General features: G+C 39.2%; 2 long non-coding RNA genes across 2 annotated transcripts in view; one reads left to right on the forward strand and one right to left on the reverse strand.

Annotated features, from left to right (window-relative positions):
- LOC119476799 overlaps window positions 1-17603 on the forward strand; it is an 81184-nt gene that overhangs the window by 48568 nt on the left and 15013 nt on the right. The window lies entirely within an intron of this gene.
- LOC119476806 lies at window positions 15630-16925 on the reverse strand. Its single transcript, XR_005204110.1, has 2 exons — window positions 16546-16925; window positions 15630-15800 (listed from the first exon to the last, which is right to left on the reverse strand). It is a non-coding gene; the product is annotated as an uncharacterized LOC119476806 (long non-coding RNA).

The following is a 17603-nucleotide window of genomic DNA, read 5'->3' on the forward strand; positions in this document are numbered from 1 at the left end:
GGACCTCCAATAGAGCCTTTTTTTTAAACAAGTGGCGACAATTTGGTCCAGATTCCATTTGTCCAGAACCACGAGCCAGAGAAGGAGGGGAGCACCGTCAAGTATGGCAACCTTGTCTCAAATATCCCATGATTCCACAGGGCACAGTGTTTGGCTAAGTATGAGTCAGACATGAAGTCCAGCTGTACACCGAGCCAAACAACAGACCTGGCTGAAACATCGTGAAATTGATGATCAGACAAACAGACAAGCTCATGGGCATGCTTAAAGGGAGATATAAAGGTTACTAAAAAAACAAACTGACAGTACAGAAAGTAGAAGAGAGGTCTGGCAGGGAGAGATTGGAGTTTTATTTATGCAAACATTTCCCAGAGGTAGCTGCTCTTTAGGCAAAAAGAAGCACATTGTTTACTCACTGCTTTTACTGTTCTACTGCTTTTATTTAGTTTGTATTTGTTTTGTTAAACAATACATGCCTGCTTACCATCAAATATTAAAAACACAAAGACATTTTTGTAGTTTAATTAATTCCTGTTTTAGCCATGTAACCTGATTCACCCAGTCATTTTTCACTAATATATAGTATACTTACTGGTTCTAGACAGGAGGCTAGTATGTCTTTGGCACAGCTTAGGTTACGTAACCATGCCTATGTTTGTGTACTTTGACCTTTTACCCTATAAATATGCAAATATATTATAGCAGCAATGAAACTGCTTCTAAGGAAGCAACATTGTTTTTCAGTTTTTCTTTCTTTTCTACATCAGTTAAACCTGCAATAACAGATTTGTTGGGCCTATTTACACATCCAACAGATACAGAGCAAAAATAGCATTAATTTTGAGTTGTGTTTCTGCAAGTCCAATATTCACTCTTTTTTATCTCTGTTTTTGGTCTCCACTCACTTCTGAGGGAAATACATAGATCTTAAACTACTAAATGCAAGCCTCCAGGAAGACTGCCAGGCTTTGAAGCAAATTTTCGTAGTGGGCAAACAGTGGTACTACAACTTCCGTGTCTATCATGTGATGCCATTGGGCCCAAAAGACTTTTTCCCATAGACTTACATTGGAAAAGAGACGTCTGTAAATTAGTGAATACATTTTTTAAGGTGAATCAACTTCCCAGTATGAAAACTTGAATAGCCCTTATTTAAATCATTAGATCCTAAACGTTGTAAAATGCACTACTAGCTGAATCCAGAGTTATTCTCCTTCCTCCGTTCATGTGAATGAGACACAGACCGAGGGCTGGGAGGCGGTGTTAAAGGAAATGCTACTGAGCCTGCTCTATGGGCCCAAGGGATGCGGAAGATTGCTGGATGATCCTGGTACTTTATCACTCGGTAGTTGAGCCATTTTGACGTCATGCGCCACCGAGCAACTCTCATAGGAATGAACGGGAGCCCTCCTCCAAGCTGTATCCAGTTCTCTTTATACATCATGGCTAAATGTTCCGCTATGTTCACCAGCTAGTCGCTAACTTTATCTGAGTGTCATGTGGTGCTGGGCAGGTAGCGTAGAGTGGGTTGATCGGTACTTTTCAATGAAAACAGCTGCCTGTATACAGCCGAAAAAATGATGATGAGAGCGATGAGTTAACCAAAACAGTAAAGTTGCGGTCCGGAAAACCTAAAAAATTGCTGAAAGATGCTAAAACTGAGCTGAGAGGAACTACAGGATCGGGTAATAATCCTCTGTAGGTTCATCATTGAGTAACCCCTTTTACATACGTGTAATCATGTGATCCATTATTAATATTAAAAAAAACTGTTTTTTTCGGAGCAAAAAATTGCTACCTGGCAACAACGATCAAAACATGTAAGCAATTTAAATGGCAGTGATTTCTACTTTTTTTAATTTTAATACAATAAAACATGTTAATAATAAACATTTTGATAATAATGAAGTGTGCAAATATTTTATTTTGTTACACACTGGAGTTATCAGTTTATTAGTTGTACCTGTACAATCTCATACAATAACACAACAGCCTTGCAGTAAACCACACCTTTTGTAAACCTCATAATACAATAATCACGGAAGTTAATCTTTGATGGAGTAGTAAGTGGTGGCGTGCTTTTGGATTGCTTTATACTAAGATGTGCTCCTACTATTCTGCCCCCTCATTGAACAGTACATAAATGGGGCTGGGAAATTAGAGAATTAGAGAATGAAGAAAAGCTGGTCTGTTCAGAAACATCTGCTTAAACATAGTTACAGTTCCTGCAGTGTTTTAATTTTTTTGTTGGCTACAACGAACTTAAGCTGAAATATCACTCTTAAAGATGATTACTATTTCTGTAATCATTATTCTTAGTGCATCTAACATCCATAAAGTATATTCTCTCTCAAATAATTTGACCCTTGCTGGAGTGAAAACAGCAGCAAATAACAGTACCACCTCATGATATTTTGCTACTCATTCCCTGGGCATAGATAAGTGTTTACTACTCCAGGAAAGATGTTCCACACAGTCGTGCTAACCTTCATTTTCATTCTGTTTTCCTTGCGAAGGTCATTGTTTGCTTTCCTCTCTCTGTATACATTACATTTCACAGTCTATTGCTTCATTCTCATCTAATGACTTGCAGGCTCCTCCGTCTGATTTGCCAGAAATGAAAGCAGACATGACAGACTAAGTGACTTCAATTCTGCTCCGGAGTAGAACTACATACCCCTCCAGTGAAAAGCACACACCAGATAGATGACAAATAAAGGAGCATGCAGAACTATCAAGAAATACAATCATGATGCAATAAAGCTGCACCTCAACAGAGAAGACATGATTAAAGTTGTTTATAGAATCAAAATGGAAGTAGTTATTATTGTCAAGACTAGACGAGTGCGTTTTGTCAAGGACTGTACATGATTTTAAAAAAAACAGCGTCTCGGTGCAATGTTATCTCCTACAAATTATGTTCAAATGCAAGTGTTTTGCATCGGCAAATCACCTCTATGTGAAAATATAATGCCACACAGATTGTTTATAATGCTTTTCTTCACTGTATCAGACAGAACCTTCATATTGAACAGCATTTACTGTGAGTGTTATCAGTTAGATCGACCTTTAATATCTACAAGAGGCACCTAACTTACTTACTAATTAAAACAAGTGTATTAACCTTCGAGGTCATTATTAAATAGAAACAAATGTGAAGCAGACAGAATGCAAAACTGAGTTTCTGTGAATTTAGAGTGAATGTATTAGCATTTAACAACCTTGTTATATAACTGAATTAGGGCTCCGAAGTTAAATGTATTCCCATTTTTTATTTTGGCAAATTAAGTTTTTTTGATTATTATTATGATCTTAAAGGACCAGTGTGTAACAATTATGGGAATCTATTGGCAGAAATGGAATATGATATTAATAAGCATGTTTTCTTTAGTGTATAATCATCTGAAAATAAGAGTCGTTGTGTTTTCATTACCTTAGAATGAGCCGTTTATATCTACATACGGTGCAATCCTCTTCACGGAGGAATCCGCCATGTTTCTACAGTAGCCCAGAACGGACAAACCACTGTGTTAACATTTCCTGCTTGGGCTGGGGTTGATAACGTTACTCTCTCAGGAGTTAACCCACTTCACTCCACTCAGCCGCCGGGAAACAAGACACGGGAAACCTCTGTTGGTCTTGAGGAGCTGCAACATTTATTTCTGCAAAACCTGCAACTTCCATTGTACATTCACTGATATTCTCAAAGCTAGCTCACTTTTTCGCTCACAACATCACACACATTTGCCGGCGCTCTCTCTCTCGCTTGTTTCACGACTCACTTCCCATGTACACACACTCCGCGCACTGGCTCTGCTATTCTCCAGATAACCTACGCTATTTTTACAACAAGCTCTAGAGAGGGCCATTTGCGTTTTCACGTCAGCCACCGCCGTTCTTCTACGCGGTTGGCACACGGGAGAGGTTGCAATCTGCAACCTCGCCGCTAGATGGCGCCAGATGTTACACACTGTACCTTTTTCAAGAAGGAGGGAAAATTTTGCAATGACACGTTTACCCTGTGATATATTTAAAAATGTTTAATCTCCCACAAGGACAGAGGGCTCTTTTAATACTTTATCAAACATTGATGTGAGATAAAAGTATTACTTTATCAGACTAGAGTTTGAAGGCTTTCTTCAGTGTTTGATACAGTACCTTTAGCCACCATATGCCTCGGGGCTCACATTTGAAATGCTACAAATGCTGTAGCAACACAGGATAATTTAATAGGTTTCTGACTGCCAATCCCCAGGAGCCAACATGAGACAGGGGGGGAAAAAGGCAGCTATTCTAATGTGTGCTTGGCTCTCTTCCTTGACTCGGCTGCAACTAGCACTGATAGGAATGATGGTTTTTATATGTATCGCTGTCTGAGTGGCGGCAGATGTTCCGCATTCTCCAGCAGCACTCCGTTCCGGGGGGAAATCAGGGAAAACTACGCACTATAAAATTAAACCACTGACACTTCACCGGCCCTGAAACCAAATAGGGCCCGCAGCATCAGCAAGCTGGAGCGAATCCATCATTTCTCATTTTTAGAGGGTTCCATCTGTGCTAAGTTTCATTAACACTGGCTGTATCTGCAGTGAACTGCTTTATAATAGATAAACACCGCACTACTTATTCACCAGGGTCCATTGTGTTTGATATCACATGAAAACATACAGAGTGTATAGGATTAGCAACACCCCATATGGGTTTAAAGCTAACATTGTCTGGTTTCAATATGTAAGCAGCAATAATTATTTACGTTAGTGTGTTGCCACAGTTCGTTAGAAAAGCAACTCTGTCCAGAATGTGTGTGCTCCAGTTTGAGTCAGATATTTCTGGCACTGAATGGTACAGATGGTTAAAATGATTTCCTAGATGACTCATTCGAGTTTTATAATAAGCCCACGTCCCAGAAATGATTTGATGCTCTTTGTAACAGGATGAAAAAAAAAAAAAGTTTTTGTTTTGTTGTTTGATCTTTGTTTTGCAGGTTTTATTTTGTATTAGAAATGCGATTAATATCAGTCTGAAATAACGTCATTTAACATATTGTATGAATTCAAAGAACAAAATATAAAAAAGAACTTGAAGTAGGATGCTTGTCCTCCATTCACTGACCTAACTGAGCATGGGGAAGGTTACTTTATACATTGCTTGAAATAAATGACTCGGTACATGATTTAGAGTATAGTAAGTAAGGCTGTCAAGGTTAACGCAATAATAACAAATTTGTTTTAATGCCACTAATTTCCTTAACGCCTTAATGCAACTTGTGATTTTTTGGTTGTAGCATGCTCAGTTTTAAAGCTAGAGGGAAGATACTGGCATCATATGAAACAAAGAATCCATTGGTACCAACCCATGTCATACTATCTTTTCACGAGGGAGGATAAATAACGCTCCAAACTTCTGCTAAATTTTGGTGAGGAAAAACTGGCATGGCCATTTTCAAAGGTGTCCCGTGACCTCTGACCTCAAGATATGTGAATGAAAATAGGTTCTATGGGTACCCAAGAGTCTCCCCTTCACAGACATGCCCACTTTATGATAATCACATGCAGTTTTGGGCAAGTCATAGTCAAGTCAACACACTGACACACTGACAGCTGTTGTTGCCTGTTGGGCTTGAGTTTGCCATGTTATGCTTTCAGCATATTTTGTATGCTAAATGCAGTACCTGTAAGGGTTTCTGGACAATATGTTGTTGTTTTGTGTTGTTAATTGATGTACAATAATAAATATAAAGTATACATTAGCATAAAGCAGCATATTTGACCACTCACATGTTGATAAAATTATTAAATACATGACAAATCTCCCTTTAAGGTACATTTTGAACAAATAAAACAATTTGCGATTCATTTGCAATTTAATCACGATTAACTATCAACAATCATGCCATTAATTGCGATTAAATATTTGAATCGATTGACAGCCCTAATTGTAGGTAAAAATCTGTAAAATCCCTTGCATGTGCTTTCCATCATCTCTGATTTACTTGTATTTTGTATCCTCTGTCTGTATAAAATGCAAAACTAAGTATGTAAATGTAATTCCTTTTAATGGTGTGCTGTCAGTCAGTGCTTTTTTTTATTTCAATAGCTGTATTCAGATCACTTGCTTTGTATTTAGAGTCCTTTACATTGTAATCTGTTAGCCTCCACCAGTAGCCAGTGACACCCAGTTGAACCTGGATAAAGGGATTAGACCTCGGGCATTATGGAAATAGTAAAGATCAAAAGAGGACCAGCAACGGTCAGACTGCTCACGCAGGTAGACTGGTGGAACAAAGCCTTTTTAATTACCCTTTTAATTGCCCCTTTAACAGTATGAATTAGCATTTTAATGATGGGTATGTAATTAGAGTGGAAAAGGCTACGAGAGCTGCAGGCTGCTAATAATGCCTCTCAGCTCAGAGATCACAGCAACAGGAGACAAGAGCAGCTGCACCTGAGCGCCGACACACTACTGCACTACTCAGCCGACAACGAACAGATGCTACATGTACACATGCATACAGAGAAGGACTTTCTGCACACATGGGCACATCTATGGGTGCATACACACAAAGATTTAGCAGTTACTGGAGTGAACAATTGGTGGACATCCAGAAGCCGAGAGCACACTGTGACACAAACAGTTTTCATACACAAAACCGCACGTCGCCAAGCCTGCCCAAAAGCCTGATTAAATCATTAAACTGGTCATTAAAACCATTAGACATTAAACTGATTATATCATTAGTCACCGCTGTGTATTGGAACTCAAACCTGATGGTTTTCTTTGTTTGCATGGTGGAAAAAATAACATACAAGTACTTCTATTAGATATGCAATGCAAACGGACAGCTTATACAGTATACTAGGGGTGGGAAAAACATTTTTTATTAAAATGTTATGATTTTGAAATCAATTTTTTAAGGCCAGAGTCGATATATTTGCTTTATTTGAGTCTCTGCAGAGGTAAAAGGAAGTTGCCGCTTTTATTGTTGTAGTCTGAGTAACGTAACGTCATATCCGTTCCGTATCCTTCAACCAAAACAAGCCGCAGCCAGCCTAAACGAAAAAGTACAAAAAAGCGGAGGGTCCGTGTGGATACAACCTGCACCCTCCCCTTTTAAATCCAAAGTGGTAAACACTACACATACAGTAGAGTATGGAAACACTTTGGGTTTCACATATTGCCAGGAAAAGCAGAGCTAGACGTTATTGTATCGTAACGTGCAGTCAAGCCAGACACCACTCTCATCTCCGTGGTCAAATCGGCCGACGCTACAACTGTAGAGCACCCATATACTGACATTTATGTTAAATGCATTCAATCGGTCCTGATGGAGCTGACCATGGATTTATAAAGAGAACGGACCTGACGGCAGAGCTAGCGACTGACTTGGCGAAGTTAGCGGAAGTATACACGTGTGACTACTACCGGTTTTCAAAATAAGGTGTTAACAAAGGGAACTATATATACAAAATGCATACATGGAAATAAGATTGATTGGATTATATTCACCAGAAGTATAAAACATAACATGTCCTTTATAAATTAAAAAGAAAATACCACTAATTTGTGAAGGAAATGTCTTTTATAATTTGATTTTTGGGTTGCTGTAAAAAATGTAATAAATAATGCCTGACAATGATCCTGATATATTTGACTTCAGGACATCTCTGACTACATACATGCTGAAAATCAAAGATTCTTACTGTATTCATTTAGATATTTTCAAAAAATAAAAGTCCCTAGAAGTGTATGATTCAAGTGTTAAATTGTAAAAAAAGTTAACAAAAATTGCAATATATCGCAATATTGAATCGCAATGCTTAAAAATCACTATACATATCAAATCGGCACCCAAATATCTTGATAGTATTGAATCGGGAGATGAGTGTATCGTCCCATGTGTATGCACACACATGCACTCTTACATTGTTCCAAGCACACAGCCCATCAGTGTCGCAGCCTCACAGAGGATAGCATTGAGGACCTTGGCAATTACACCATTTACAACAGGCTCCCCTAACAGCTCACATGTAGAGATTGAAGGATGGTAAAGGATGAGAGTAGTTTGGCTAAAGGCTTTCCAGCTAATTAAAAGACTAACGTAGCCTACAAATGACCATTAGGATTCATTTGGCTCGTATGCAAAAAAAGGCAGAGATGTATATCTCATCACGGAAATGGGCGCTAGATGAAAGCAGGCACCATCAAATACGCCGTTTCTGTTTGCCAATCATTTGTCGTAACAGAAACCTTCACCTATGTCTACATGCTAAGCAAATTGTTCAACTGCGCAAGCAACATCAAAGACGTTCTAGTAACAGTCTGCTCTCAAGGGGCATGCAGTTTATTTTCATATGAATATGTAATAACTTAAATAGGTCTAAAGGAGACACGATGCAGACGGTAATTATGTGACATAATGGCACTATATGAAAAACATCAGCGGCACATATCTCATTATAATCCGGTAATGATACCTGCAGTCTAATGATGGAAATCTTTACTCATGTATCTAAGAGCTCATATATTGTGAATTCAAAGCGTTCTTTTGTTTTGTACGTGATCAAATGCAAAATGTTCTCCTGACCCCTAGTTTTATTCTTCGTGACGTGTCGTTCAGCAGCTTGTAGTATTTATTTATGATGGGACACTGACAGCATGCTGCAACCATGAGACACCTTTTTGTATGAGCTGAAAAGAGATCAAAGCCTTTATTTCTATGAAACCTGCAATCAGCCTTTGCATTCAGTCTGCCACTCGTCTGGCTGATCTTACTTTAATTGCAGCTGCCCTTTTTTACAGGCCACAAACTTGGTTCTATTTAGCACCCGCGTTCAGATTATTTAACCAGAGCCGAGACAGAAATATCAGGGCGGAGGCTAGCATCAGGAACAGAAGAGCGTCTTTGTGCAGTGTTGCTTATGGGAGAGACTGGGGGGGGGGTTTCTCAGTATGCCCTGGACGGCCGTCCTAATTATTTTTCCCAGAGATGAGGTCACATTCTTCACGGCCCAATCATGGATAGAGGAGAGCTTGTTATTAACAATCTGCAGACAAACAAACATGCTGGCTAAAAGGCATCCATTCAGCGTAAGAGTTGTTTTGCTCCAGTCATAATGATCCAATTCAAACAAACAAATGTAAAAACACAGTAAGGTAAACAAATATAATACATAAAATAATAATATTTTGACCATGAGAGTTTTCAACTTGGAACAATAGAACAGATTTTTCTCTTTTTTCCCTCGAGGCATGCAGGACTGTGGCGTGATGACACAGCGGGCAATAATGCCATTAGCAGACTATTATTGTTATTTGATGTGCGTTAAGCAACCCTTCTACAGATGGCTTAGTAATGTTCAGGGGTATTAGGCCTGTTGTCATGGTGAACACAAAGGCTCCAGCAAACTGTCGGGGAAAATTGCTGTGATAATAAGCCTTTGTTATCTTAATGGATTTGTTTCTAGTGATGTTAAATGATGAGCACGCCGAAAAACAAGCCAAACAGACGAGGACATACATTCAAATGTACACATTTTGCTTCATGTTCCCTTTTGATATCTGATATCCATAATATATATGATTCTGTATGTATCCTCAAAGGAAAAGTATCTTTTCTCTTGCTCCTCTTTCCAGGGAATTTAAAGGTCAGGTTCAAATGTAGAACAATCCCAGTTGTTATGGACCCATGTCTTGTGCTGCTCAAAGACATTTGAGTAGATAGCGACAAACATGAGAGCCTGAGCGCAGGGGTCAATGGTTGAAGGACATTCTCTATGGCTTCAAAACAATCAGCAGGAAGCAAGTGACCTTTCCCTAAGCTCTGCCCCCCCTAGTTACTGTTGCTACGCCTGTCGAGCTCGGCTAACGTAGTACAGTATGCCACTTATGCACATAACAATGACAGATTTATCAATCAAATCCATAGTAATATATCAAGTTTATTTATAGAGCACATTTAAAAATATCAAATGTTGTCTTTACTTTACAGAGAGATGGGAACCATGAGGTAGAAACATAACCCCTTTTTCCTCTTAAGAGAAAAAAACGAGCGAGACCCGTTGCTTGTTTGAGTACGTCCCAGTATGAAACACAGTCATTGTAGCTTCAGTGAGAGAGACGTCACTTGTGCGACTTTTGGGTGTTTAGTCTTTCTAATTACATATTTTCAAAGTCTTATACTTGAACAGTTTTACAACAAACCGTGACATTCTTGACTTGCAAAATTATCTTTTAAATTGACAAACATCATATGTGTGATTCATGACGCAATTCAAACGGGTTAAAAAAAAAATATTTATCTCTCGTCATTTATAATGTTAATTTTTTTTCCGAAGTAAGGTCCCATGGTGGTCCACCGGAAGCGGAGGGACTCCTCTTCTCTATTGTGATACATTCTAAGCCCGCCCACTTTTTAGTGGTCCAATCAAATGCGAAGGATTTGATTTAAATCCCTCTCGTAACTGTACACCGCTCAAATATTCCGTTTCACTGCGAAAGACGTCACATTACAGAAGCTAAATATGTTCTAACATCCGTTTCACTGGGACTTTAAATCCATTCCTTCCACTTTAGCTCTTGTGTTTTTGGTATGTAAAGGTGAATAAAATAAAGACACCAGCCTCCAAACGCTTATACGGAGTATCTCTCCTACTATAGCCCCATGCACCGCTTTAGCATGTAGAGAAATCCAAAGCATGAAAGCCTGCCATTACAGTTGCTAAGCTATAATTGAACTATTGCCATTGATGGTTGATTCAAGCAATTTCTAGATGGCAAAGAATATTAAATGTTACCCTACATTACCTTCCTTTGCTTTATGATGCCTGGTTTTGAGCTAAGTGAGCTCCATCGTTCTAGTTGTAACATGCCATCCAATCAAAATTAAACAAAATGTATGTACTGTAGTGTATGGATTGTCCCTGTATTCACAAAGGTTAGGCCTATCTAATGAATACAAAGCAACAACACCTATAATACACAATAGTACCCTGCCATGTCGACAACCGAGAGTCACATCTGGACTCATACTGACCATACAGTGGTGACCATCACACGTTGGCTTTCACATCGACTTTTTTTTTCTTATCAAATTTGATATTTTACAGAACCCACTCGTCGACGTTCACAATAGGAAGAGCTGATTCTGCTGAAGGTCACCCCGACATCCGAGCTGAATGAATGACATTTAGAGTACTATTTCCTATTTTTCCCCATTTTCTTTGAAAGGCGTTATTCTACATGTACGCACGCATGCACACACCTACACGTGTACACATTAACACACACCCATACTGAAGGCTTTCAGCTGTCACTAAGCTCTTGTACATTACTGCAATGAGTTATACATACAGTAATGACTTGGCGGGTCCCAGAGTCACTTTCTCTTTGGAACACATTAGATACAGAAACACTGCAGACTAGATTGACTCCTCAAACGTTTATCTATAATTTAAAGAAACATTTGTTTAAGTTGACTGAGATCCCATATGAGTGTGGTTTACACTTATAGCATCAGAATTCTTACATCATTCAGTACTTTTTTTTTTAGGAATTCATATACTCATATGAATTTTCAACCATTTATAGCTGGCACTTTGCTCCCGTTATTAGAAGATGGTATTTCTTCTAACCCTGTTGCAAAAGGACACGTCTCTTTGTGCTCCCATCCAGGATAATCAAGTCATCCTTGTCCACATGCCTCCCCGTATCTCTCCTCCAGCGCCCTGACCTTTATCTTCAGCTAAATCTTATTTGCCTTCAGGACTTTATAGGGTTTTCCACTCGTTCATAATCTATTTGCAGTGTCCTACAGAATTTTCATTGCTATGACATTTGACAAAAAACTTAATGGTAAGATATTTCAGTCCATGTATTCGTTTGCGGTCGACTTTGAGCGAATCCTTTTGGAAGCAGTAGGTAGATGGATTGGGAGCATCTTTGCTCCAGGGACATTTTCCCCATAGTTCAAGATTACCTTTTTGGATGTGTGCTCCATTTAAGTAGCTCCCCAAATCATAAAAGTACTCTAGTACTGGCTAATACTGGGGGATAAATTGTAGACACGACCATAATTGTCCTCAAAGTTGAGAACACATGGTCCACATGGGCAGGACACCACCACATCCATCACAGATATCAGATAAAAAGACAGTCTTTGGTGCAAAGTTACCTACAGTGTTGACTAGCTTATAACTATAGCTCACTGTGTGTTTCTGTAGCTTGATATTCCTATGGTGAAAATTAACTTTATCTTTTCAGTATGCTGATCCAGTTCATTAAGTTACAAACAATCACTAAACCAGCTGATTTTTGCTTTGTTGATCTGGAAGCTGATTTATAAATGTACAACTCTTCACCCAACTATGAGATTTTATGAAAACAAGCATTCCTAAAACATGCATCCAAATCAGATCCATATGAAAAATCCCGCTTAGTAGTATAGTGTAACTAAAACCAAGTGTCCACTGTGCACTCTACTGTGTTTTGAATGGGGAAATGTTTATTGGTTACACCTGTACAGTCTAATGCAACCCAATAAAATGGTTCTGCCATAAAGTCTACTTTTATGATGCCTATAATGTTCAGGTTTGCTTTTGAGACTGTCATGGAGGTGTTAATTCAATTTAGTATTGAGGTCATAGTTGGTGATGGTGTTATACTGGACTGCATAAGGCTATTCACATGTGTTTCTCACTCATGTAAGAGTGATGGAGTGAACAAAAAAATTCAGTAAAACACCACCTTTCCCTATGACCTCAATACTAAACATGTAATTGAATTTACACATTTCCGACAATGTCACCAAAAACTGAACAATATGAGCTTTGTAAAGATGGATGTTATGTCAGGGCTGTTGTATTGGATTAAATTAGATTGTACAGGTGTACTTTATATACCGTACACATTAGAAAACTACAGATATTTGCAAACATGCAGGTGAAAGGTGGACCCATCATTTCACATTTCCTTGTTGACGAAACAAACGCAGGAGGTCAATTGGTTTAACCTATGGTATTTGTCTTAAAACCATACAGTATTTGCTCAAATCAATGTCTCCTATCATTACTCAGTGATTATGCTCATGTGGCTTTGCGTTGATAAAGTCCAGTATACCATGTTATTATGCTATTAGCCTCTGCTGCGCATTACTTGCTTCCTTTTTCCTGTTTCATGGCTAAAGAGGATAATTAATCCTGCAGAAAATACAAAAGGTCAAACCCAGTAAGCCGATATGTCATGCAAAATTGTTCCGTTCCAACATAAAGAAAATCATATTATTTGACTACTACAAACTAAAGCGCTCAGCCTGCCGATCAACGCACAACAGAGAGAAGAGATGATGCCCTGACACTGAAACCCAGAGTCTCCCAGAGAGGTCAACAAAGCAAATTTCAAAGTGGGTAGCTCACTGAGAGAGGTTTTGCTATTTGTGTTCAATCAACTGTTTATGAACCAGCACTTCAGAGGCCTTAGTGACACTGCAGGGTCACATAGTTTGAATGAATATCTGATGTGTTTTTTTGTTTTTTTTTAACTCAAAATAAAGAAGCCCATAGCCTCTAAACAACCAGAGATGCGTTGCTGCACCGCAGTGTGAATAGGATGGTGTCTGTAGCCTGCAGTTGTGGTGGTGGTGGCGGAGGTAGAGGAGGAGGAGGAGGAGGAGGGGTGGTTGGAATCAGTGACATTCTTCAAGGCCAGTGTAAGATTAAAGACCGGGGCTGTCGTGCCTCTGATCATATATTCACAAAAGATACCCTGTGAAGAACACATCTTTAAAGAGAGGCTGGCTGAAAATAAGACCACTACTTGTGAATATTTGTGGCAGCCCATTATACATCATATAAATGGTCCATTACTGAGTAAGGAGATTACACCCCAGAGAGTTTTTTTTAGTTACCCTTCTCATTTTCTGTTTGCCCTCTTTATTTTTTGGCACAATCCTGTGAGCAGTTGCCTCCAGTGGAACAACTTTGTCCTCTGTGATGTTTTATGTGTACAAACGTCATGGACCCTAGGTTTGGATTTAGCCCGCGAGCTCGACATTGTTTTTTTTTTGGGGGGGGGTTTTATCATAAAGAATCACTCCAACATTATGGCATTGTGGCATTGAACTCAAAGTGCACTGATAAAAGAAGAAAAAAAAAATAAGAGCCTTGGGCATAATGTGCAACCAGGAGCATTTATGCAGAAATGAAAAATGTCAATAGTGCTTCCTTCCATAATATTGCCTATTTCACTGGCACATAACACTGGCCTGTGACTCATGAACATAAATTCAGTGCACACAGTACAGTAAACCGAATAATGATTAATATAACTTTCATCTTGGGTTTGCTTCACTTGGTGTGGCCTTGGGGGCTTTAATAGTCATGGCACAGTGGAAAATGTATTAGCTTGCTATTCTGCATGTCCTTCAAATGAAATGTTGCTATATATATATATATATATATATATATATATAGCTGCACTATAAGTCTTGCCCCTTTTGTATCTTTCATCAGAGAGTTCATAAAAAAAGACAACTCTGGTAGATTACAGCACCTGGAAAAGGACAGAAAATAGCTAAGCTGCTGAGAAGTATTAATATAATAATCAAGTGTTTCAGGTTGCACTTAATTCAATTGTCCCTCTTAACATTTCCCGGCTATGTCAATCAATGTGCCTGCCTTGTCTTTAAAGCAAAAGAGGAGTTATCCATTCCGGCACCATTAAAACATCAATGTCTCATTTCTGCTAAATGGCAGAGGAAAGATAATTGGCATGTGTGCATGCATATTAATTAACTGATAATGAGACGATAAGGCTCCCTCTCTATCTGCAGATGTGGAACCACTAATCAATTGGCAGTGAAATGGGGTAAAAATGTGCTTCTTTTATCCCACTACTGAAATTAAAAACCTATTTAGTACCTCGTTTTCCAACAAAGTGCTTTTCATTTATCTTCTCCAGCACATTATTCAATCATACTTTCCATTTGTATAATGGTAATATTTTCATGTAATTTCCCCCTGCCTCTGAGATGGGTATTTTTGATATGGCTTTGTGAAATGGCTATTCCATTCCAGCTCCATTCACTAGCTGGTAATAAACTTACAACCTATATTTCAGATTAAATGTCTTCAGCAAATGGAGCCAGCCTCAGATGTGTCGTAACAATGTGGAAAGATCACTTCTGCTCCCTGGTGGCGGCCGGGAGAACTCCTTCAGTGTTTTTGTCCGTGCCCCCTGCTGGCAAAGACTGGAAAGTGCTTGAACATTTTTGTAACTCTTGGCAGCATTTCATTATTTGCTGTGTAAAGCACTCGCTTTCTCTGACTCTGATATGCAGAGCATGCTATCTAGTTGGAGAGCTGCAAGGTACCCACAGCTGAAGCATAAGCTGACTATCTTAAAGGGTTGCTGCTTTAGCCTGCAGCAGAATTGGAAGCATTTGAAAGAGTGTGTTGTAACTATCAGCCCTGACCAGAGGTGTGTGTGAGCGCTTGAGTGGAGGAGGAAAGGAGAATGAACATATAACGGCTGTGAAAACAAACAAAGGCGATGCAAAGTACGCCGCAGGGGGGCTTTGCAAAGATCTAAAAGAAGGCTAGAAAAGAACATAAAGACAACACAGGTACACAACGCAGTATTTGTATCAATATGTATTTATCACAAAATAGTTTCTGGAATATGAACATAAGAGCTGAATTTCTTCCGAAGTGTGTTTGTTTGGCCCAGATGACGCAGAGGTTGATGGACAGTAGTGCAGCGTCGCCTCCTCCCGCTGACAGGCCCTCCTTCACCCCGGACAGGCCAATCTGTACACACAGCGACACAGACACATAGAGCCCATCTCAGTCACCACACAGCCCATTTGTCATGTCAAATAGCCTCAGAGAGACATGGCGGTCAAGTTATAGAGGTGATTGTATCAAAGTGACCCCAATGCGATGGTCATAAATTGCTTGCTTTATGGCGAGGTGCTATAATCTTGTTCCATTGATAGAATTGAAAACAATGAAAGGTCATTGTCAGCAGATAAGGAAAAAGGGAAAACATTTTTCATGTAGATTGTGAATAATAGAGGTACGGCTATCCCGAATTCCATTTTTTGGGCTTCGAATCTTCGGTGACAAATATTCGAAGCTTCGCTGAGCAGCGCGGTAGGCTGACATGTTCGTCTCTCTGTCTGTCCGTCTCCATCTCCCCCGTTTCAGTGCTGCTGCCGCACTACTGTACACACACCCACCTCTACACATAACAAACAGCGATATCCTTCTGAGAATAACTAATAATAATTAATGCTGACTATGAATAATGTTACGAGATTATTCCTTATTTCATGGGCCATTTTGGGATTTATACATTATTATTACATACTTACAAATTAAATTGAAAAATGAAGCATTCAAATAGTGATTGGGAGGTCAAATACCATGGCAACGGTTGAAGCTTTGAAGCTACGAAGCATTTGGGTTAGCCCTAAATATAGGAGATTTTATGAAAAGGAAGCAGTGGAACAACACATACTGTAGTTTTCAGGGGATTTATCATATTTCTTACTTTGAGAAGAGTTTAGGGTGAGGTGTAAAGATGGCACTCAGCTGGAAATCTCCGTTTGTTCGTCTTTATCTTTGTTTGTCGTTCCATTGGTTTCCTCCGTGGACGCCGCCTCGGTGGAAGTGGCCGTCTTCGGCCTCTCCCCTGGCTCTTCAGAAGGGTCCACCACTGTGGTGCCCCGGCTTGTGTTGCAACCCATGATTTGTTGAGATTTAAGAGTCTTCAGTGCGCTGTTGAGCTGAGGAGTCCAGAGGCGTATAGAGTGTTGAAGCGCTGGTCATAACCTTAAGACCCGTGTAAGTGTTGTGGGCTCAGGTGCCTTTGTTCTCTATGGCAACCTCGAGACTTCCTGGAGAGTGTTGGTTTTATTTTACGGGCCTTTGTCTGCCGGCCGTACCGCCTTTTTGCAATTACGTCCTAAGCAACATTGGTTGAGAATTAACTCTGTAGCATGCCAAAACATGGTTACTGATAAACACTGAAGGGGATTGTGTGTCATTCACAGGGCAGCCATGGTTACCAACACTGGATGTTCTGGGAGTGTCTGCTTTTGTTCAGTCAGAGGAATTTATGAGTTGTGTTTTTCACCAGTCAGCTAATGTCAGAGCAGATCTTTATTTACAGGTCTATTGGGAACTAAAACTGTAGATCATTAGTTTGGTAGATACACAGCTTTTAACAAGGTGGCATGTGAGACAGGAAACTGAAAACCAATTATATTTGATCAGAAAATGACAGTCTATACTATAAATGATGTTATTGAGTCCCTTCCTGTTTGGTCATTAGTTAATACTGCGCTGCCAAACAGAAGTGAGGCTGTAACACTGAGTATAAACTAGAGAACTATATACAGTTTTGAAAGTGGAAATTCAACACAATACAAACAGCTTTTGCTGGTAATATAGAGAATTATTTATTGAATAAAATTGTTTATAAAGAAACACGAATACAAGACATATTGTCAAATACATGTATGTTTATTGTTAAATGTGTCTTTATTTTAACACTGATTGTTTTTCAAAAAGCTGTTGACACTTGGAAGAATACAGAAAGTATTTCGA

This window comes from Sebastes umbrosus, chromosome 2, assembly GCF_015220745.1.
Source record: "Sebastes umbrosus isolate fSebUmb1 chromosome 2, fSebUmb1.pri, whole genome shotgun sequence".
In the NCBI taxonomy this organism is placed as follows: domain Eukaryota; kingdom Metazoa; phylum Chordata; class Actinopteri; order Perciformes; family Sebastidae; genus Sebastes; species Sebastes umbrosus.